Source organism: Balaenoptera borealis (assembly GCF_965194805.1).
Source record: "Balaenoptera borealis genome assembly, contig: HAP1_SCAFFOLD_1513, whole genome shotgun sequence".
In the NCBI taxonomy this organism is placed as follows: domain Eukaryota; kingdom Metazoa; phylum Chordata; class Mammalia; order Artiodactyla; family Balaenopteridae; genus Balaenoptera; species Balaenoptera borealis.
Window position 1 is genome coordinate 97,453 of NW_028122715.1, and position 23,903 is coordinate 121,355.

Consider the following 23,903-nt stretch of genomic DNA (forward strand, 5'->3'; position numbering starts at 1 on the left):
GCCCTACCCAAGTACGGGGGGAGTTTCTTGCCTTTTGGGAGGTCTGACGTTTTCTGCCAGCATTCAGTGGGTGTTCTGTAGGAGCAGTTCCACGTGTAGATGTATTTCTACTGTATCTGTGGGAAGGAAGGTGATCTCCGCGTCTTACTCTTCCGCCATCTTCTCTTCTCCCCCCTCAGGGATACTTTTAACAACAGAAGTGCCAAACTACAAAGAAGTGGAACCCACAAACATCGTTGAAGAAATTAAAGATGACCTAAATAAATGGAAAAACACCCCAGTTCATGGATTAGAAGATTTTATATCGTTATGACAGCAGTACTCCCTAAATTTTTCTACAGTTTCAATGCAATCCCTACCCAAGATTCAAGTTGTCTTTTTTTTTTTCTTTTTGGCAGAAATTATTGACAAGCTGATCTGAATATTCCTATGACCTAAGAATAGATAAAACAATCTTGAAAAAGAAAAAACAAAGTTGGAGGAGTCACACTAATTAGACAGTGTGGTAGTGGCATAAAGAGTGACATATAGATCAATAAAATAGGGTTTATAGTCTAGAATAAACCCTTACATTTATAATCAATCGCTTTTTTTTTTCATTTTTTAAGTTTATTTTTATTTTTCTGATTTTTTTTTTTCTTATGATCAATTGATTTTTGCCAAGGGTGCCCAGACAATTCAATGGAAGAAAGAATAGTCTTTGCAACAAATGGTACTACGACACTGGCTATCCACAGGCAAAAGAATAAAACTGTACTACCTCAATGCCACATAACAAAAGTTAACTAAAAAATGATCATAGAACTAAAAGTAAGAACTACAATTATAAAACTTTTAGAAGAAAATAAAGAGTAAATATTTTGTAACCTTGGGTTAGACAATAGTTTTAGATATGACATGAAAAGCACAAGTGACAAAAGAAGAAACAGACAAATTGTACTTTGTCAAAATTAAAACTTTTGTACCACAAGTAAAGTCATCAAGAAAGTGAAAAGGATGGCACAGAATGAAAGAACATGTTTGCAAAACATATCCTAATAAGGGACTTGTATTCAGAATAGACAAAGAAACAGAACTCAGTAATAAAATGACAAATAAGCCAATTTTAAAATGGGCAAAGGATTGGAATAGACATTTCTCTAAAGGTAAACAAATGGCCAATAAGCATATGAAAAGATGCTCAACATCTTAGTCATTAGCGAAATGCAAATTAAAATCATTAAAAAGTGAGATACCTCTTCACACCCATTAAGATAGTTATTATCAAAAGACAGACAACAAGTGTTGATGAGGATGTAGACAAACTGAAATATGATCCAGGTGGGAATATAAAATGGTGCAGCCACTTTGGAAAACACTTTGGCAGTTACTCAGAAGCTTAAACAGAGTTACCATATGATCCAGCAATTCTACGCCTAGGTATATACGTAAGAAAATTGAAGGAACATGTCCACACAAAAACCTGTGCATTAATGTTTACAGCAGCATTTTTCATAATGGCCAAAAAAGCAGAAACAATCCACATGTCCAACAACTCATGAATAAACATGTTGTATATGTATTTGAAATACTGTTTGTTACTGTTCATAACAAACAACAAGTACTGATTCCTGCTACAAAATGGATGAACCTTGAAAATATTAAGTAAAAGAAGCCAGACACAAAAGGCCACATATTGCATGATTTGCTTATAGAAAATGTGCCCAATGGGCAAATCCATAGATACAGAAAGTAGATTAATGGTTGAAGGCTAGGAAATGACTGTGAAGGGGCACAGGGTTTCTTTTTGGTATGACAAAAAGTTCTGGAATTAGTGGTGACAGTTGTATAACCTCCTCTGAATATATTAAAAACCACTGAATTGTATACTTTACAAGAATGAATTGTAAGGTATGTAAATTTTATTTTTAAAAAATCAATAGAGATTGACCAACGCTGAGACATACCCTGGGAAAGTAAGAAAACTTAAATTTTAAAAACCCAACAACAATCCAGGATCCAATAGGGAAAAAATATTAGGGTTGCCTCTGGCACAGAAATATTAATTGTATGTGCCCAGAAAGGGGGAGCAAATCTGACTGAGTTTTGAATTAAAGATTATTATTCAAAAGTTTTATACCCAAACAAGTTGTTATTCCTATACAAAGGTTACAGAATGATAATCTCAAATTTATAAGAACTGAAGAGATGCTCACTCCTGAACAACTGTTGAAAAATCTAGCTAAATAATAAAATTATTTAAATTAATAAACTCACAAACAGTTACACTGAAAAGACTGATGATATTGACCCCCTTTAAAAAACACATAAAATGGTGATTTTGCTTATAACATGGAAGAAAAATGCTATACTTCTTAAAAATAAAGCTAATCAATACAGTAGTAATACTACCATAATGAACTGAGACAACATTCACAAAATTAACGAATATTGTTATGTTGGGGGAAGTGTGTGTAGGTGGAGAGTGGGGAGAAGTAGGGCAAGTGCAACCAGTTTCTTAATTTTTTATATAATGGAGTCAATAGATACTATTTCATATCTGAGTGGTACATTGAGACAGTGGCTTAAGCATATTTGTTAATTACATGGCTGCTAAGTTAGCAAAAAAAAACAACTCAAAGAAAATCATATAGCAATAAAAAAAATGGAAAACAATAAGAAATCATTAAAAATGATAAGAAACCCTGAAGAACCAAAACAACTTTGAAAGAGAACAACAAAGTTGGAGGATTCACACTTCCTGATTTCAAAACAGTAATACAATAACACTGTGGTACTGGCATAAAGATAAATAGATCAATGGACTAGAATAGAGAGCCCAGAAATAAACCTTTGTGCCACATGGTCAAATGATCTCTGACCCTTGACAAGGGGCCAAGACCATTCAACAGGAAAAGAGCAGTCTCCTTAACAAATGGTGCTGGGAAAACTGGATATGCACATGCTCTTAAAAAGAATGAAATGGGGAAAAAAAAAAAAGAATGAAGTTGGAGCCTTATCTTACATCGTATACAAAAATTACCTCAAAATGGATTAAAGACCTAAAACCATAACATTCTTGGAAGAACACACAGGGGAAAAGCTTCATGGCATTGGACTTGGTAATGACTTCTTAGATATGACACCAAAAGCACAGGCAGCAAAAGTAAAACTCGACAATTGGGACTACATCAATATTAAAAATTTCTGGGCATCAAAGGACACAATCAACAAAGGTGAGAAGGCAACCCACTGATTGGGAGAAAAATTTATAAATCATATATCTGATAAGAGGTTAATACTCAGAATATGTAAAGAACTACTACAACTCAATGACCAAAAAATAACGCGATTCAAGAATGGGCAAAGTACTTGAATAGACATTTCTCCAAAGATGATATACAAATGGCCAAGAAGTATATAAAAAGATGCTCAATATAATCATGAAAGAAATGCAAGTCAAAAACATATCACTTCATACACACTAGGATGCCACTATAAAAAAAAAAACAGAAAATAACAAGTGTTGACAAAGATGTGGAAAAAGTGGAACCATTGTGTGCTGTTGGTGGGACTGTAAAATGGGCAGCTGCTGTGGAAAACAGTAGGGTGGTTCCTCAAATAATTAAAAATAGAACTACCATATAATCCAGCCATTCCACTTCTGGATATGTAACCCCCAAAATTGAAAGTAGGATCTTGAATGGATATTTGTACACTCATGTTCATAGCAGCATTATTCACAATGGTCTAAAGGTGGAAGCAACACAAGTATCTATTAACGGATGGATGAATGAATGAACAAACAAAATGTGGTATATACATACAACGCAGTATCATTCAGTCTTAAAAAAAAGACAATCCTGTCAGATAGTACAACACTGATGATCCTTGAGGACATTATGCTAAGTGAAGTAAACTTGTTACTTAAGGACAAATACTGTATTCCAATTACGTGAGGTACCTAGAGTAGTCAAATTCTTAGAATGGTGGTTGCCAGGGGCTTGAGCATAAGGTGGAATGGGGAGTTGCTATTTGAGTCAATGTAGAAATTCAGTTTTGCAAGATGAAAAGAGTTCTAGAGATGGGTGACGGTGATGTCTGCACAACAATATGAATGTATTTAATACCATTAAACTACACCATGCACAAAAACAAATTCAAAATGGATTAAAGACTTAAATGTAAGAACTGAAACCACAACCAAAAAAAGAGACAAAACTTCTTGAAGAAAACACAGGCACTAAGCTCTTTGACACTGATCTTAATAATTTTTTTTTGCATATGTCTCCTCAGGCAAGGGAAACAAAACCAAAAATAAACAAATGGGACTACATCAAACTAAAGAGCTTTTCCACAGTGAAGGGAACTATCATCTACTGAATGGGAGAAGATATCTGCAAGCAATCTATCTGATAAGGGGTTAATACCCAGAATATACAAAGAACTCATACAACTCAACATCAAAAACCCAAACAACCTGATTTTTAAAAATGGGCAAAGGATCTGAATAGACATTTTTGCAAAGAAGACATACAGATGGCCAAGAGGCACATGAAAAGATGCTCAACATCATTAATCATCAGGGAAATGAAAATCAAAACCACAATGAAATATCACCTCCCACTTGTCAGAATGGCTATTAGCAAAATACAACAAGTACTGGCAAGGATGAAGAGAAAAGGGAACACTCGTGCACTGTTGGTGGGAATGTAAATTGGTGCAGCCACTATGGAAAACAGTTTGGAGGCTCCTCACAAAATTAAAAACAGAACTATCACATGATCCAACAATTAACATATGGGTATTTTTCTGAAGAAAACAAAAACACTCATTCGAAAAGGTATATACACCCCTATGGTCACTGCAGCATTATTTACAATAGCCAAGATATGGAAGCAACCTAAATGCCCATGGATAAAGAAAATGTGGTGTATATATTTATGAAATGGAATATTGCTCAGCCATAAAAAGAATGAAATCTTGCCATTTGCAACAACATGGATGGACCTAGAGGGTATTATGCTAAGTGAAATCTAAAAACCAAAACAAACAAACATAACAAAACAGAAACAGAGTTATAGATAGAAAACAAACAGGTGGTTGTCAGAGGGGAGGTGGTGAAGGGAGGAAAGAAATAAGTGAGGGAGATTAAGAAGTCCAAACTTCCATTTGTAAAACAAATGAGTCTCGGGTATTAAGTGTACAGTGTGGGGAATACAGTCAATAACTATGTAATATCTTTGCATAGTGGCATATCGTAACTAGACTTACCGTGGTGTTTGAAATGTATAGAAATATCAAATCACTATTTTGTGCACAGGAACTAACAGAATGTTGTAGATTAATTATACTTCAGAAACAAGATAACAAACTCATAGAAAGAGATCAGATTTGTGGTTAACAGAGGCAACGGGTGGGGGGAGGGAGTGGGAATTGGTTGAGGGCAGTCAAACTTCCAGTTATAAGGTAAACAACTCTTAAGGATGTAATGTACAACATGATAAATAAAACTAACACTGCTGTATATTATAGATGAAAGTGGTTAAGAGAGTAAATCCTAAGAGTTCTCATCACAAGGAAAATATTTTTTTCTATGTCTTTAATTTGGTAACTGTATGAGATGATAGATGTTCACTAAACTTACTGTGATAATCATTTCATGATGTATGTAAGTCAAATCATTATGCTGTACTCAAACAAACAGTGCTGTATGTCAATTAAATCGATAAAACTGGAAGAAAAATAAATAAACTAGAATTACAAAGAAAAAATGGTTAAGATGATAAATTTTGTTATGCATATATTACCACAATTAAAAATAATAAAGAAAAAGAAAGAAAACACGAGAATCAAATACTTAGGAATGAATTTAGACAAGAAGGTATAACACTTGTACATTGGCAACTACAAGACCTTACTGGAAGAAATTAAAGACCTAAATAAATTGAAAAACATCCTGTGTTCATCGGCTGGAAGACAATGTTGTTAAGATGGCAATAAACCCCAAAGCAAGCTACATATTAAATGCAATTAACATAAGATTCCCAACAACCTTTTCAGCAGAAATGAAAAAAAGCTGATCCTAAAATTCATATGGAGACACAAGGGCCCTGATTGGCCAAAACAGTCTTTAAAAAGAACAAAGTTGGAAGACTCATACTTCTCAATTTTAAAACTTACAACAAAGCTCCAGTAACCAGATCAGTGCAGTAATGGCATACAGATCGGCATATAGATCAATGGAACAGAACTGAGAGCCTAGAAATAAACCCTCACATCTATGGTCAACTGATTTTTGACAAGGGTGCCAAGACCATTCAATGGAGAAAGAACAGTCTCAACAGCTGATTTTGGGACAATTCCATGTGGAAAGAATGTTTGACCCCTACCTCATACCATATAAATAAATTAACTCAATATACATCCAAGATGCAAATGAAAGAACTAAAAGTATAAAATTCTTGAAAGAAAATATACGGACAAATCTTCATGACTTTGGATTTGGCAATGGTTTCTTAAATATGACACCAAAAGCACAGGCAACAAAAGAAAAAATAGGTACACTGGGGCTTCACTGAAAGTAAACTGCTGTGCTTCACAAAACAGTAGTAAGTGAGTGAAAACACAACCCAGAGAGTGGAAGCAAATATTTGCAAATTACACATCTGATAAGATTCCACAATCCAGAATATATGAAGAACTCTTACAACTCAAAAACAAAAAGGCCAAACAACTTAATTAAAAAGTGGGCAGGGACTTCCCTGGTGGCTCAGTGGTTAAGAATCCACCTGACAACGCAGGGTTCATGCCCTGGTCCAGGAAGATCCCACATGCCACGGAGCAACTAAGCCCAGGCGCCACACTACTGAGCCTGCACTCTAGAGCCCACGAGCCACAAGTACTGAGCCAGCAAGCCACAACTACTGAAGCCCACGCACCTAGGGCCCGTGCTTTGCAACGAGAGACGCCACCGCAATGAGAAGCCCACACGCCACAACGAAGAGTAGCCCCCGCTCGCCACAACTAGAGAAAGCCTATGCACAGCAACGAAGACCAAATGCAGCCAAAAATTAATTAATTAATTAATTAATTAAATTTTTAAAATGGCCAACAAGCACATAAAAAGATACTTAACATCATTAGTCATTATGCAAAGGGAAAGGCAAAACAAACCACAATCAAAATGACAATGAGTGTGAGATACCACTTTGTACCTACTGGGATGGCAAAAAAAAAAAAAAAAAAGTAAACAAAGAGTGTTGGTGAATGTGGAGAAATTGGAACCCTTAGAAATTGCTGCTGGGAATGTAAAATGGTGTGGCCACTGTGAAAAACAGTTTGATGGTTCCTAAATAAGCTTAAAATAAAACTACCAAATGACCCAGCATTTTCAACTCTTACATGTATACCCAAAAGAACTGTATGTAGCTGTTCAAATAAAAACTTGTACACAAATGTGCATATCAGGTCTATTCACAATAGCCAAAAGGTAGAAACAACCTAAATGTTCATGAATGGATGAACACATAGACAAAATGTGTCTAAACATATAATGAAATATTATTCAGCCATAAAAAGCAATGAAGTACTGACAGATGCTGGGACATGGATAAATCTCAGAAAGATTATTCTAGAGTCAAAGAAGACTGACACAAAGGCCACATATGATATGATTCCAATTAAATGAAATAACCAGAATAGGCAAGGTCACAGAGGCAAAAAGTAGATTAGTGATTGACAGGGGCTGGTAGGAAGGGGGAATAGAGAGTAACTGCTTAATGGGTATGAGGTTTCCACTAGGGTGATGAAAAAGCTCTGGAACTAGATAGTGGTGATAGTTGTAAGACACTGTGAATATACTCAGCGCCACTGAACTGCATACTTTAAAATGATAAAACTGTAAACTTTGTTACGTATATGTATTCTAGTACACACACCAAAAACCCCTCTATCTGCATCCTTTCCCCCTACCTCCTCTATGGAACAAAAAGCCTCAATCTGTGTCTGTCCCAATTTTTGGCTTACTTTAAAAAAGAGTCTGATTGTACTATTTATATGTGTAATTACTGTCATTTAATACCTACCAAAAACTCAATTGAGAAATAATATTTATGGTTAAATGTCTGAATGTTTTGTGCCTTCTTTCAGCTAAACTAGTGGTCTCCAAATTGTTTTGATCATGGGGTCCCACTGATAAAATATTTTTGAGTACAAACTACTAAAGTAGATACTTATTTATAAATTATATATTATTGCTGTACTCATGCCCTGTAAAACATATACAAAAATATAAATTTTAAAAGGTTCATACTCCAATGAACCATTTTGCAAGTATCCCTATTTGGAGAGCACCTCTCCAAATCAATTTTATCTTGGGTTAAAGTAATGGTCTGCATTTACTGACCCCTTGAAATCTGCCTTTATGGAATTCCCTAAACTAAGGCCCTATTAGCCTTACATGATTGTTGTTACTGAGAATGTACTGTAAGGACGCCGTTGAGGATTTTGTTACACCACAACGCCTTCTTTATGAGGACAGACGAGAGAAATTTAAGAAGTCTCAGTACCAGAAATATCTGTAATGCTTTTGAAAATTTCGCTTGCTTTTATATTCGAGTTATGTAAGTGATCACAAAATTCTAGCAACACTAATTGCTAGAAAACATAAAGCAAAATTTGTGGCTCATTTTTAGCAACCACATCCACAAGGTATCAACTTGCCTTCCCGTCACTCTTAATTCTTCATGTATTTATTTTTCAAATCATGTTGTAGCTCACCCCTCCCTGGCTTCAGTCTAATTTTCCATCATTCCAATTCTTCATTTACTTAAAAAACAATCATATCATATTACTTATATATGTATGTGTGTGTGTGTGTGTGTGTGCGCGCGCTTAAAAGCACCTCAAAATTTCTTAAAAGACAGGAAGGAATGAATAAACAAAAACCAACAGGCAAAAAAACCAGGCAATATTGTTCAGAATGGAGGTCATTCTAAACTTGAAGCTCCCCTGTACCAAAGGTATAGACTTTGCAGATTTTGAAGCATTTAGCAGCAAAGCCTTTCATCCAAAGGGTAATTCGTAAATGAGTGTTGATGAAAAGCATGACGACTCAAACAGCACTGTACTACACTTTCTCACTCTTTTCCAGCTGGTAAGAAATGTTATAGTGAGGAAAGGGCAATTGGCTATTTTTCACCTGTGTGCAAAGCTTAACTAAAAAGTCCATGAAAAATGCAGTCACATTGCCAGATGGAATTTGTAGCCATGTACCTGGATGTGTTTCCTTCTGGTGTGCTCTGAAGTAATTTGGGGGTAACCTGTATTCAATGGTTTCTTGTTTTTCTCGCTCCGCTTCTCAAGGTATCTCCTCTGATGGTCGGTGATGCTGCTGTCTAGTTTAATTCGCCTGGGTGACAAACAAACTCTTTCATGGCCAAAAGCATGGCTCAGTCAGTCGGGCAGTATCAATGGTGGAAATAGAGCTGCCCCTCTCATGCAGAGTCACTTCCTTATCTGTTTGGGTCAATATATCTGATTCCACAGAAGTGGTGGTGGAAAGGATGTTGGCGGCAGTATCTGTGAGCAGCTCACTCTCCTCTGAGTGTCTAGAATCTGAAGAAGTGTTATTTATATAATGAAAACCTGGCTGTTTTCTCAGAATATATTTATCAAATTTAATCTGTTCAATTGTAATCTGATTGGCCCTCCCAGCTTGATGAGTAGAAAGAACCTTGTTTTTTTTTTAAGATCGCCTGTGTTTTTACGGCATTTCTCCAGGCTTTTATACCGTTTGTTTTTCTGAAGCTTGTTGTTCTGCTGTTGCTGTCTACCACTCCATTCCTTAACATCTTGTTCCCCCTTGCTATCATCCTGTGTACTTTCTGAGGGCTGGAGAGAATGTGTGATGGGACGCTGAAGAAGTTTAGCCAAACGATCAAGTCGCTCCACCAAGGAAAGTTCCTTCTTGGCACTGAACTCAGGAGGTTTCTGTTGCCTCTGTCGCTCCTGATACCTGTTCCAGAGTTCATTTAAACTCACAGTGTGCTGAGTTGTTAACTCTGGGGTGGCCTTATGATCCCTTTTTAGGTCATTAACTTGTTTGTCATATTTTGGAAAATCTCTAGCCTGACTTTTAGTAGTATGCTGTACTTCTTTGTTTTCCAAGCTTACATTGATACTGAGGCTCTCTATTCTGGTATAATCTGACTTTGTCTTTGCCACATTTTGATAAGAGGAAGGAAGACAAGTGTGTTCTCTTTGTTTGTCTGGATGATGCTGAAAGGAATCTTTCCAAGAATGCCTCATGAAAACTCTTCTTCCTAAGGATTCATGGCAAAAATCTTGATCACTTGGTAGGTGCACTGGATGATGAAAGTAAAACTTAGCTGACCTGAAGACAGAATGGGTGGTATTTTCAAATTCTGAATGACATCTGGACTCTGAAAAGGTGAAAAAAAAAAAAAAAAAGATTTTGAAGGACTTTCAAAATATTTGCATTCCCTTTAGAAATAGTATTCACATTTAATTCTTTAGATACAAAACAAAGACTGAAGGAAAGAATGGTCTATATAAAGATTCAGAAAATTCACTGCCTGGACAAAGGATTCATGCCTTGTGCCTAGTGGCTAGATTGGCATGGTAATAGTTTAAGAGACTCAGGATCAAAAGACCCAGATTCTGGGCTGGATTCTGCCACAGACTGGCTGTATGACCTTGAGGAGGGCATTTAGGTTCTTGGGATTGTAACAGCAGCTGCTATGTATTACTGCTTGCTATGTGTGGGCTATTATGATATATGCTCTATATCTGTTTTTTCCCCTCTTATCAAACTGAGAGAGAGGTATTATTAATCTCATTTTCAGCTAAGAAACCTGAGACTTTATTTTTATCATCAGTAATTAAATGGATGGAATTTTTAAAACTCCAACTCTTTGTATGTTTTAGAGCCTTGAAAAATTCTTTTTTCTGAACCATCTTCACACCCCCTCCATTTTTTTTATTGTGGTAAAATACACCTACTATAATTTACCATCTTCCATCTTCACATTTTGACAGTCATTCTATATCAAAATAGGCATTTTAAGATGTAGAACATCTTAACAACTATAAACCATAATTGCAAACGTTAATTCAGTGTCCATACACATTTTTAGAGTTCTAAGTCATGGAAGAAACAGACATACATATGAAACACAGTATCACTTGTAACTATGGGATCCATTTTACCTTCTCTATAGATTATTGGTAATCAGAATTTTCACAAAATACTCTGGGAATCCCTAAGACAATTTCCCGAAAATATAGTGGGATACATGGAGTCTGCTTTTATATCTAAAGGATAAAAAGACTCTCAAACCTCCCAATGAACAAAAGTCCAGGACCAGGTGGCTTCACTGCTGAATTCTACCGAATACTTAAGGAAGGATTAATATGAAAGATTCTCAAACTCTTCCAATAAGCAGAACAGGAGAGAACACTTCCAAACTTATTTTATAAGGCCCACATTACCCTGTTATCCAGACGTTACCTAGATACCCAGTGTAGATACACTACAAAAAAATTACAAGCCAATATCCCTGATGAACATAGATGCAAAAAGAAACCAAACAAAACATTAGCACACCAAATTCAATAATATATTAAAAGGATTATACACTATGATCAAGTGGGATTTATTCCAGGAATGCAAGGATGATTCAACATCTTACAAATCAATCAATGTGGTACATGACACTAACCAAATAAAGGACAAAAATCATATAGTCAATAGATGTAGAAAAAGCATTTGAGAAAACTCAAAATCCATTCATGATAAAAACTCTCACCAAAGTAGGTATACAGGAAACATAGCTCACGACCATTTCTGACAAGACCATAGCTAACATACTCAATGTTGAAAAATGGAAAGCATTTCCTCTAAGATCAGGAACAAGACAAGGATATCCACCGGCATCACGTTTATTGAACACAGTATTGGAAGTTCTAGCCAGAGCAATTAGGCAAGAAAAAGAAACAAAAGGCACCCAAATCAGAAGAGAAGCAAAATTGTCACTATGTGAAAATGACATGGTTTTAGATATAGAAAACCCTAAAGACGCCACCAAAAAAACTGTTACAACTAAAACATTCAGTAAAGTTGCAGTATACAAAATTATTTAACAGACAAAGATCTGTTGCATTTCTATACATTAATAATAAACTGCCAGAAAAACAAATTAAAACAATCCTGTTCATAATTGCATCAAAAGAATAAAATACCTAGGAATAAATTTAACCAAGGAGGTGAAAGACCTGTATACTGAAAACATTGATGAAAAAAGCTGAAAAAGACATGAACAAATGGGAAAATATTCTGTGTTCACAGATTGGAAGAATTAATATTGTTAAAATGTCCATACTACTCAAAACAATCTACAGATTCAATGCAATCCCTATCAAAATTCCAATGGCATTTTTCACAAAAATTGAACAATCCTAAAATTTGTATGTAACCACAAAAGACTCCAAATAGCCAAAGCAATCTTTAAAAAGTAGAAGAAAACTGTAGGCATCACACTTCCTGATTTCAAACTATATTACAAAGCTACAGTAATCAAAATGGTATAGTACTGACATAAAAACAGACATGTAGATCAATGGAAAAGAATAGAGAGACCAGAAATAAACTCACACATATAAGGTCAATTACCTTATGACAAAGCAGCCAAGAATATACAATGGGGAAAGGATAGTCTCTTCAATAAATGGTACTGGGAAAACTCGATAGCCACATGCAAAAGAATGAAACTGAAGCGTTATCTTACACCATACACAAAAATCAATTCTAAATGGATTGAAGATTTAAATGTAAGGTCTGAAACCATAAAATTCCTAGAAGAAAACATAGGCAGTAAGAGCTTTGACACTGGTGTTAGCAATAATTTTTTGAATTTGACGCCCAAAGCAAAGACAACAAAAGCGAAAGTAAATAGTAGGAGTACATCCAACTGAAAGGCTTCTGCACAGCAAAAGAAACCATCAGACTACTGAATGGAAGAAGATATTTGCAAATGACATATCTGACAAGGGGTTAACATCCAAAATAGACAAAGAATTCAACTCAAATAAAAACAAACAAACAAACAACCCAATTAAAAAATGAGGGCACAGGATCTTAATAGACATTTTTGTGAAGAAGACATACGAATGGCTAACAAATACAGGAAAAGATGCTCAGCACCAATAATCATCAGGGAAATGTAAACCAAAACCACAATGAGATATCACCTCACACCTGTTAGAATGGCTATCATCAAAAAGACAAGAAATAACAAGCATTAGTGAGGTTATGGAGCTAAAGGTTCCTTTTTCTGTGCACTGTTAGTGAGAATGTAATTGGTGTTGCCACTATGGAAATCAGTATGGAGGTTACCCAAAGAGTTAAAATGCAACTACCATACGATCCAGCAATTCTGCTTCTGGGTCTACACACAAAACAATTGAAAGCTTGGTCTTGGAGAGATATTCGTAGATCTGTGCTCACTGCAGCATTATTTAAAATAGCCAAGACATGGAAACCACCTAAGTGTCCACTGATGGATGAATAGATAAGGAAAGTGTGGTATGGGGGGGGGTGGGAGGAATTGGGAGATTGGGACTGACATATATACACTATTGATACTATGTATAAAATAGATAACTGATGAGAACCTACTGTATATAGCACAGGGAATTCTACTCAATGCTCTGTGGTGACCTAAATGGGAAGGAAATCCAAAAAAGAGGGGATATATATATATATATATATATATATATATATATATATATATATGTATAGCTGGTTCACTTTGCTGTACAGTAGAAACTAACACAACACTGTAAAGCAACTATACTCCAATAAAAATTAAAACAAAACAAAAAAAAAGAAAATGTGGTATAGAGGAAAGTGGGCAAGATGGCAGAGTAAAAAGACCTTGAGCTCACCTCCTCTCACAAGCACACCAAAATCACAACTATCCGCAGAGCAACCAATAAAAAAAAAACGCACACACACAAAACACTGGAACCCACCAGAAAAGATCTCCTACACCAAAAGACATAAAGAAGGAACGGCAACAAAACCGGTAATAGGGGGAGACTCACAATATAATCAAATTCCATAACCCCTATGTAGGCAACGAAAACTGGAGAGTAAATATATTCCAGAGGTTCTCCCAGGTTGGGGGTCTGGCATTGTTGAGATGAGCCCACAGAGCATTTGGCTTTGAAGGCCAGAAAGGCTTAATTGCAGGAGCCCCACAGGACTGGGGAAAATAGAGATATCACCCTTAAAGGGTGCACATGAAATCTCATATACCCTGGGACACAGGGCCAAAGAAGTAATTTGATAGGAGCCTGGGCCAGACCTACCTGCTCGTCTTGGAGAGTCTCCTGGAGCGGCAGGGGTTGGGGGAGGGTGGCTGCGGCTCACCCTGGGGACATAGACACTGGTGGCAGACATATTGGGGAATACTGTTGGTGGATGACATATTGGCTCATTAGCTCCAAAACCTGGCCCCACCCAACAGCCTGCAGGCAACAGTGCTGGGACGCCTCAGGCCAAAGAACTAACTGGGTCAGGACACAGCTCCACCCATTAGCAGACAGGCTGCCTAAAGACAAAAAAGCTCACAGCTGCCTTTGGACTAGCCCCTAGATATGGCCCAGCCCACCAGAGGGCCAAGACCCAGCACCACCCACCAGTAGACAGGCACAGGACTCTCCCACCAGGAAGCCAGGCCAAGCTTCTAGACCAGTCTCATTCACCAGGATGCAGGCACCAAAAGCAAGAAAACTATGATTCCTCAATGCAGGCCAGAGCCTACCCTGGGACCAGCTGGGCCTTGGACTGGCCCACTAGCAGGCCAAGGAAACCTTCAGGACACTCCAGACCCTGTACCCAACTGTGTCAGGAACCGACACCACCCCCTCAACAATCTGAAATGAGCTCTGGGATCCCAGGACCCTGCAGCTGGACTCCAGGGACCAGCTCTGCCTGCCAGTAGACCAGCACTAACCCCATGATCTGGCTTCAACTACCAGTGGGTAGGCAACAACCCTAGGGTCTTCAGGACCCTGACTCCACCCACCAGTGAGCCAGCATTAGCCCCGGGGCCCCTAGCATTCTGCAACCAGCCACGTTGTGACCAGGCCCTGCTAAACAGCAGCCAGCAGCATCCACACAAGGCAGGACCTGGCAACCAACCAGACTAGGGGCCTACCAGACTGCCCACATAGTTAGCCCACCACAACAGAAGGCCCAAGTAGCCCTCTTAGGGTGAACCCCTAGAGCACACAGCTTGGGTAACGAGAGGGGAGTGTGCTGCTGAAATGCACAGGACGCCTCCTACAGAGGGCCACTTCTCCAAGGTTGACAGATGTAACTTACCTACTACATACATAAAAATACAAATAGCAACTTATTGACAAAATGAGATGGCAGAGCAATATGTTTCAGATGAAGGAACAAGATAAAATCCCAGAAGAAGAACTAAGTGAAGTGGAAATAGGCAATCTACCCAAGAAATAGTTCAGAGCAATGATCATACAGATGATCAAAGAACTCAGGAGGAGAATGGATGCACAGAACGAGAAGTTATAAGTTTTAAGAAAAGAGTTAGAAAATGTAAAGAACAACCAGAGATGAAGAATACAATAACTGAAATGAAAAATACAGTGCAAGGAATCAAAGTAGACTAAAGGATTCAGAAGAATGGATCAGTGAGCTGGAAGACAGAGTAGTGGAAATCACTGCCACTGAACAGAAAAAAGATTTAAAAAAGAAAAGAAATGAGAACGGTTTAAAAGATCTCTGAGACAACATCAAGAGCACTAATATTCGCACTACAGGGGTCCCAGAAGAAGAGAGAAAGAGCCCGGGAACATATTTGAAAGAAAGAGCTCAGGAAAATATTTGAAGAGATAATAGCTGAAAACCTCCCTAACCTGGGAAAGGAAATAGTCATCCAAGTCCAAGAAGCGCAGAAAATCCCATACAGGATAACCCAAAGAGGAACACACCAAGACACGCTGTAATCAAAATGTCAAGAATTAAAGATACAGAGAATACTAAAAGCAGCAAGGGGAAAGCAGCAAATAACATACAAAGGAACTCCCATAAGACTATCAGTTGACTTTTCAGCAGGCACTCTGCAGGTCGGAAGGGACTGGCATGATATATTTAAAGTGATGAAAGGGAAGAACCTACATCCAAGAATACTCTACTCAGCAAGGCTCTTGTTCAGATTTGACAGAGAAATCAAAAGCTGTACAGACAAGCAAAGGCTAAAAGAATTCAGCACCACTAAACCAGCTTTACAACAAATGTTAAAGGAACTTCTCCAGGTGCAAAAGAAAAGGCCACAACTAGATATAAGAAAACTATGGAACAAAAAAGCTCACCAGTAAACATACAGTAAAGGTAGGAAATCATTCGCAAACAAAGCTAGCAGGAAGATTAAAAGACGAAAGTAGTAAAATCATCTGTATCCACGATAAGCAGTTAAGGGATACACAAAACAATTTGATGTAAAACATGACATAAAAAACAGTAATCATGAGGGGAGGAGAGTACACATGGAGGGTAATGGCAAATGCATTTGAAATTAAGACATCAGCAATTTAGAAGAATCACCATATGTATACAGAGACTGCTATACAATAACCTCAAGGTAACCACAAGCCAAAAATCTGTAACAGATACACACATACACAAAAAAGGAATCTAAACATAACACTGAAGATAGTCATCAAATCACAAGAGAAGAGAACAAAAGAAGGGGGAAAAAAAGACCTACAGAAACAAATCCAAAACAATTAACAAAATGACAGTACGAACATACATATCGATAATTACCTTAAACGTAAACAGACTGAATGCTCCAACCAAAAGACACAAACTGGCTGAATGGATACAAAAATAAGACCCGTGTATTTGCTGCCTACAAGAGACTCACTACAGATCTAGAGACACATACAGACTAAAAGTGAGGGGATGGAAAAGGTAGTCCACACAAATGAAAATCGAAAGAAAGCCAGAGTACCAATATTTATATTAGATGAAATCAACTTTAAAATAAAAACTGTCACAGGAGACAAAGAAGGACACTACAGAATGATCAAGGGATCAATCCAAGAAGAAGATATAACAACTGTAAATATATATGCACCCAACATAGGAGCACCTGAATACAGAAGGCAAAATATTAATAGACATAAAAGGAGAAATCAACAGCAGCACAATAATAGTAAGGACTTTAACACCTGACTTACATCAATGGACAGATCATCCAGAGAGAAAATCAACAGGGAAACACAGGCCTTAAATAACACATTAGACCAAAGGGACTTAACTGATATTTATAGAGCATTCCACCCAAAAGCAGCAGAATGCACATTCTTTTCAAGTGCACATGTAACATTCTCCAGGACAGATCACATGTTAGGCCACAAAACAAGCCTTGGTAAATTTAAGAAAACTGAAATCATATCAAGCTTCTTTTCCAACCACAACTCTATGGAACTAGAAATCACCTACAAGAAAAAAAACCTGCAAAAACCACAAACACGTGGAGGCTAAACAATATGCTACTAAACAACTGATGGATCACTGAAGAAATCAAAGAGGAAATCAAAAACTACCTAGAGACAAATGAAAACGAAAGCACGATGATCCAAGACTTATGGGACGCAGACAAAGCAGTTCTAAGAGGGAAGTTTATAGTAATACAGGCTTACCTCAGGAAACAAGAAAAATCTCAAATTAACAACCTAAACTTACATCTAAAGCAAGTAGAGAAAGAAGAATAAATAAAAACCAAAGTTAGTAGAAGGAAAGAAATCATAAATATCAGAGCAGAAATAAATGAAATAGAGACTAAAAAAAACAATAGGAAAGATCAATGAAACTAAAAGCTGGCTCTTTGAAAATATAAACAAAATTGATAAACCTTTAGGAAGACTCATCAAGAAAAAAAGGGAGAGGGCCCCAATCAATAAAATCAGAAATGAAAAAGGAGAAGTTACAACCGACACCACAGAAATACAAAGGATCATAAGAGACTACTATGAGCAACTACATGCCAATAAAACGGACAACCTAGAAGGAACTGATGAATTCTTAGAAAGGTACAACCTCCCAAGACTGAATCAGGAAGACACAGAAAATATGAACAGACCAATTACCAGAACTGAAATTGAATCAGCAATTTAAAAATTCCCAACAAAGAAAAGTCCAGGACCAAATGGCTTCACAGGTGAATTCTACCAAACATTGAGAAGAGTTAACACCCATCCTTCTGAAACCCTTCCAAAAGTTTGCAGAGGAAAGAAAACTTCTGAACTCATTCTAGGAGGCCACCATCACCCTGATACCAAAACCAGATAAAGATATTACACAAAAGAAAACTACAGACCAATACCACTGATGAACATAGATGCAAAAATCCTCTACAAAATACTAGCAAACCGAATCCACTAATAAATTAAAAGGCTCATACACCATGATCACGTGGGATTCATCCCAGGGATGCAAGGATTTTTCAATATCTGCAAATCAATCAGTGTGATACACCGCATTAACAAACTGAAGAATAAAAACCATATGATCGGGCTTCCCTGGTGGCACCGTGGTTAAGAATCCACCTGCCACTGCAGGGGACACGGATTCGAGCCCTGGTCCCGGAAGATCCCACATGCCGTGAAGCAACTAAGCCCGTGTGCCACAACTGCTGAGCCTGTGCTCTAGAGCCTGTGAGCCACAACTACTGAGCCCGCGTGCTACAACTACTGAAGCCTGTGCGCCTAGAGCCTGTGCTCCGCAACAAAGAGAAGCCACCGCAATGAGAAGCCCGCACACCGCAACAAAGAGTAGCCCCCGCTCGTTGCAACTAGAGAAAGCCCGCACACAGTAATGAAGACCCAACACAGCCAAAAATAAATAAATAAAATAAATTTATTAAAAAAAAAACATATGATCATCTCAATAGATGCAGAAAAAGCTTTTGACAAATTTCAACACACATTTATGATAAAAACTCTCTAGAAAGTGGGCACAGAGAGAACATACCTCAACACAATAAAGGCCATATATGACAAACCCACAGCTAACATTATACTCAATGGTGAAAAGCTGAAAGCATTTCCCCTAAGATCAGGAACAAGACAAGGATGTCCACTCTCGCCACTTTTTTTCAACATAGTTTTGAAGGTCCTAGTCACGGCAAGCAGAGAAGAAAAAGAAATAAAACGAATCCAAATTGGAAAAGAAGAAGTAAAACTGTCAGTTTTTACAGATGACATGATACTATAAAATCCTAAAGCTGCTACCAGAAAACTACTAGAGCTCATCAGTGAATTCGCTAAAGTTTCAGGATATGAAATTAATACACAGAAATCTGCTGCATTTCTACATACTAACAACGAAAGCTAAGAAAGACCAATTAAGCAAACAATCCCATTCACCATTTAGAACTAATAAACGAGTCAGCATCGTTGCAGGATAAAAGTTAAATATTAAAAAAATCAATTGTATTATGATATACTTGCAATTAACAAACTGAAAATGAAATTAAGAAAACCATTCTGGGGGAATTCTCTGGCAGTCCAGTGGTTAGGACTCTGCAATTCCACTGCAAGAGGGCATAAGTTAGATCCCTGGTTGGGGAACTAAGATCCCTCAAGTCAAGCAGCACAGCCAAAAACAAAAAGAAAAGCAAAAGGAAACCATTCTGTTCACAACAGCCTCAAAAAAATTAAAATATTAATGTAAATTTAACATAAGAAGAGAAAAACTTCTACTCTGAAAGCTACAAAAAATGACTGCAAGAAATTAAAGAATATCTAAATAAATATCTAAATCAATAAATATCTATCTAAATCAAACATCCCAAGTCCACGGACTTACTGTTAAGAAAGCAATTCTCACCAAAGTGATCACAGATTCAACACAATCCCTATCAGAATCCTAGCTGATTTCTTAGTAGAAATTTTGCAAGCATATGGAATTGTCAAGGACCCAGAAGAGCCAAGACAATCATGAAAAATAAGGTCATGTTGGAGGACTCATACTTCCCAATTTTAACTCACAGAATGGGAGAATATATCAAAATCAAAATTTTGATAAGAATGTGTATCTAGAATACATAGAACTCTTAAAACTCAATAAAAAAGAGAAATAGCCCAAATAAAAACCAGGCCAGGATCTGAATACACATTTCTCCAAGGATAACACACAACTGGCCAATAAGCACACAGAAAGATGTTCAACATCATAATCAGGAGGCAAATGCAAATCAAAAGCAAAATGAGATACAACTTCACGTCCACTAGAATAGATCCAATGAAAAAGTCAGATAATAAGTGTTGGTGAGTTAGTAGAGAAATTGAAATCCTCATACATTGCTACTGGGAATGTAAAATGGTGCAGCCACTTTGGCAAACAGTCTGACAACTCCTCAGATGATGAAATATAAAGTTATCACATGATCTAGGAATTCCATTCCTGGGTACGTACCCAAGACAAATGAAAACATATTGTCCATATAAAAACCTGTACATGAATAGAAAAGCATTTATATTTTATAAATATAAAATCATTATTTTATAAAAGCATTATTCATAGTAGCCAAAAGGTGGAAACAACCAAATGTCCATCAACAAACAGATAAACAAACTGTGATACATACATACGATGAAATATTATTGAGCCATTAGAAGGAATAAAATAATGATACAAGCCCTAACTTGGATGAACCCAAAAACATCATGCTGAGTTACAAGAAGCCAGTCACAAAAGTCCACACATTAAATGATTCCATTTGTATTAAGGTCTAGAATAGGAAAATTTATAATAGAGACAAAGTAGATCAGTGGTTGACTTAGGGCTTGGGGGGAGGTGGGTGATGAGGAAATAGAGGGGTGATAGCTAAGGGGTATAGAGTTTCTTTCTGAGGTGATAAAAATGTTCTAAAGTCAACTGTGTTGATGGTTGCACATATCTGTGAATAGGGTAAAAATCATTAAATGGTACACTTTAAGTGGGAGAATTATATATGTGCATTACATATTAAAAAAGCTGTTTGAAAAAAAAATGTTCTATGAGCATTTGAAAGGTTGTGTTTTAAAAGCATACAAACATTTATACACATCAACCTCAATATTTCCAGATGTTTCTCTAACTCTGCTTTTTTTTTTTTTAATTTCATTTCTATGGTCTGTCATGGGCTAAGTATGTGTGTTCAAGCTCTCTAGTGTTCTGTATTATCCATTTCTCCTTGAGGGTCCTCTAGGGCAGCGGTCCCCAACCTTTTTGCCACCAGGGACCGGTGTCATGGAAGACAATTTTTCCACAGACGGGGTTGGGGGGTGGGGGGATGGTTCAGGCGGTAACGTGAGGAATGGGGAGCGATAGGGAGCTGCAGATGAAGTTTCTCTCGCTCGCCCGCCCGCCGCTCACCTCCTCTGTGCGGCCTGGGCTAGAGTATGCTTCTGCAGGTTATATTTCCATCTTTCTTTTCCAAGCTATGTCTCCTAGACTACCCACTGCAGAATTGCAATGTTGTTTTTTCATCTTACACATTCTTTTTTGTGTGTGATAAACACAGAAGATTAAATTTACCATCTTAACCAATTTTTAAGCATACAGTTCAGCAGTGTTAAGTATGTTCACACTGTTGCACAACAGATCTCTAGAACATCTTCATCTTGCAACACTGAAACTCTATACCCAATAAACATGAACTCCCCCTCCTTTCTCTCCCCAGCCGTTGGCAGCCACTTTTCTACTTTGTTTCTATGATTTTCACTATTTCAGATACTTCACGTAGGCGGAATATACAGTGTTTATCTTTTTGTGACTGGCTTATTTCACTCAGCACAAGGTCCTTGAGATTCACCTATGTTATAGCATGTGACAGGATTTTCTTCTTTTAAGGCTGCATAACATTCTATTGTATAGATATCACATTATATTTATCCATTCATCTGCTGATGGACGTATCTTGATTATCGTGAGTAATGCTGCAATGAACATGGGTGTGCAGATATCTGTGAGATCCTGCTTTGAATTCCTTTGGATATACACCCAGAAGTGGGATTGCTGTATCATATCGTCATTCTATTTTTAATTTTTTAGGAACCTCCACACTGTTTTCCATAATGGCTGTGCCGTTTTATATTTCCACCAGCAGTGCACAAGGGATCCAATTTCTCTGCATCCTTGACAACGATTGTTATTTTCTGTTCTTTTGATACTACCCATCCTAATAGGTGTGCAGTAGTATCTCATTGTGGTTTTGATTTGCATTTCTTTGATGATTAGTGATATTAAGCATCTTTTCATATACTTGTTGGCCATTCATATATACTCCCTGGAGAAGTGTCTATTCGAGTCCTTTACCCATTTTTAAATTGGGTTTCTTTGTTGTTGACTTTTAGAAGTTCCATATATAATCTGGATATTGGTCACTTATCATGATTTGCAAATATTTTCTCCTATTCCACAGGTTGTCTTTTAACTCTGTTGATTGTGTCCTTTGAAGCAGAGTTTTAAATTCTGATATAGTATAATTTATTTATTTTTGCTTTTGTTGCCTATACTGTTGGTGTCATAGCCACGAAATCATTGCCAAATCCAATGTCATGAAGCTTTCCCCCCATGTTTTCTTCTAAGAGTTTTATAATTTTAGCTCTTCTGTTTGGATCTTTGATCCATTTTGGGTTAATTTTGTATATGGTAAAAGGTAATGGTCCAAATTAATTCTTCTGCATGTGGATATCCAGTTTTCCTTTGACAGCTAGGTAGTAATGGCTTGTGTCCTATACACTTTTCTTTTATGTTATTAGAAAAAGGGGGCCATGGGTGAACATAAATAGATTTGATCTTGGGTCTTTTTTATTGTAATTTTTTAAAAGTTTGTATTGAGATTCTTTCTGTCTTTGTCACAGTCATCTGGAATGCCTTAAGCTTTCCCTCCCCTGTTTCAGTGTTGAGACATGATACTTCACTTCTAATACTATCAGCCTTGGGTATTTAATTGTAATTTTGTTTCTAAATTGCCAGTGTCTTTTCCCAGAAGTAACAATTATCTTACAAATAAATACATACATCCACACAGACAAAGAAGCACTGAAGTGATATGCATAAGAAAGCAAAAAATAAAAAGATGGAACTCTGTTTAAATTGTGAGACTATAGTCTCATCAGAATTAAGTGGAAACACGTAGACACAGGCGTTTGCGTGTGCATGCTCTCTCTCTCTCACACCCCCTACCCCACTCCCCATTACCTGCAATATCTATTTGCAAGGATTTCTTCTCTTCGGGCCAGGCTTCCTTAGGAACGGTCCTCTTACTGTGGATCTCCCCTTTCTGTTTAATGGCTTTAGTGTCTGCTAGATTATCAATCTTCGTGTCTTGTAGTTGAGCTGACTGCTCTGAAGCAGCAGCAGCCCTGGAACCTAAGAGAGGGAAATCACGATTCAGACAGGAAGCTGACAAAAATTATTTTAAAATACCTCTCAAGCATCTACTAGTGTGAGAAGAGAGTTACACTGGATAAACAGTGAGATGGATGCAGGACAGGAATAAAGACGCAGACGTAGAGAACAGACGTGAGGACACGGGGAGGGGGAAGGGGAAGCTGGGACGAAGTGAGAGAGTGGCACGGACTCATATACTACCAAATGTAAAATAGATAGTTAGTGGGAAGCAGCCGCATAGCACAGGGAGATCAGCTCAGTGTGGTGTGACCAGCTAGAGGGGTGGGATCGGGAGGGTGGGAGGGAGATGCAAGAGGGAGGAGATATGGGGATATATGTATATGTATAGCTGATTCACTTTGTTATAAAGCAGAAACTAACACACCATTGTCAAGCAATTATACTCCAATAAAGATGTTTAAAA

The 23,903-nt window shown here is 37.3% G+C and overlaps 1 long non-coding RNA gene across 1 annotated transcript; it reads right to left on the reverse strand.

Annotated features, from left to right (window-relative positions):
• Positions 1-7,904: 7,904 nt before the first annotated feature.
• Positions 7,905-23,895, reverse strand: LOC309622094. The gene is made up of 2 exons (XR_014240484.1): positions 23,288-23,895; positions 7,905-10,424 (listed from the first exon to the last, which is right to left on the reverse strand). It is a non-coding gene; the product is annotated as an uncharacterized lncRNA (long non-coding RNA).
• Positions 23,896-23,903: the final 8 nt, after the last annotated feature.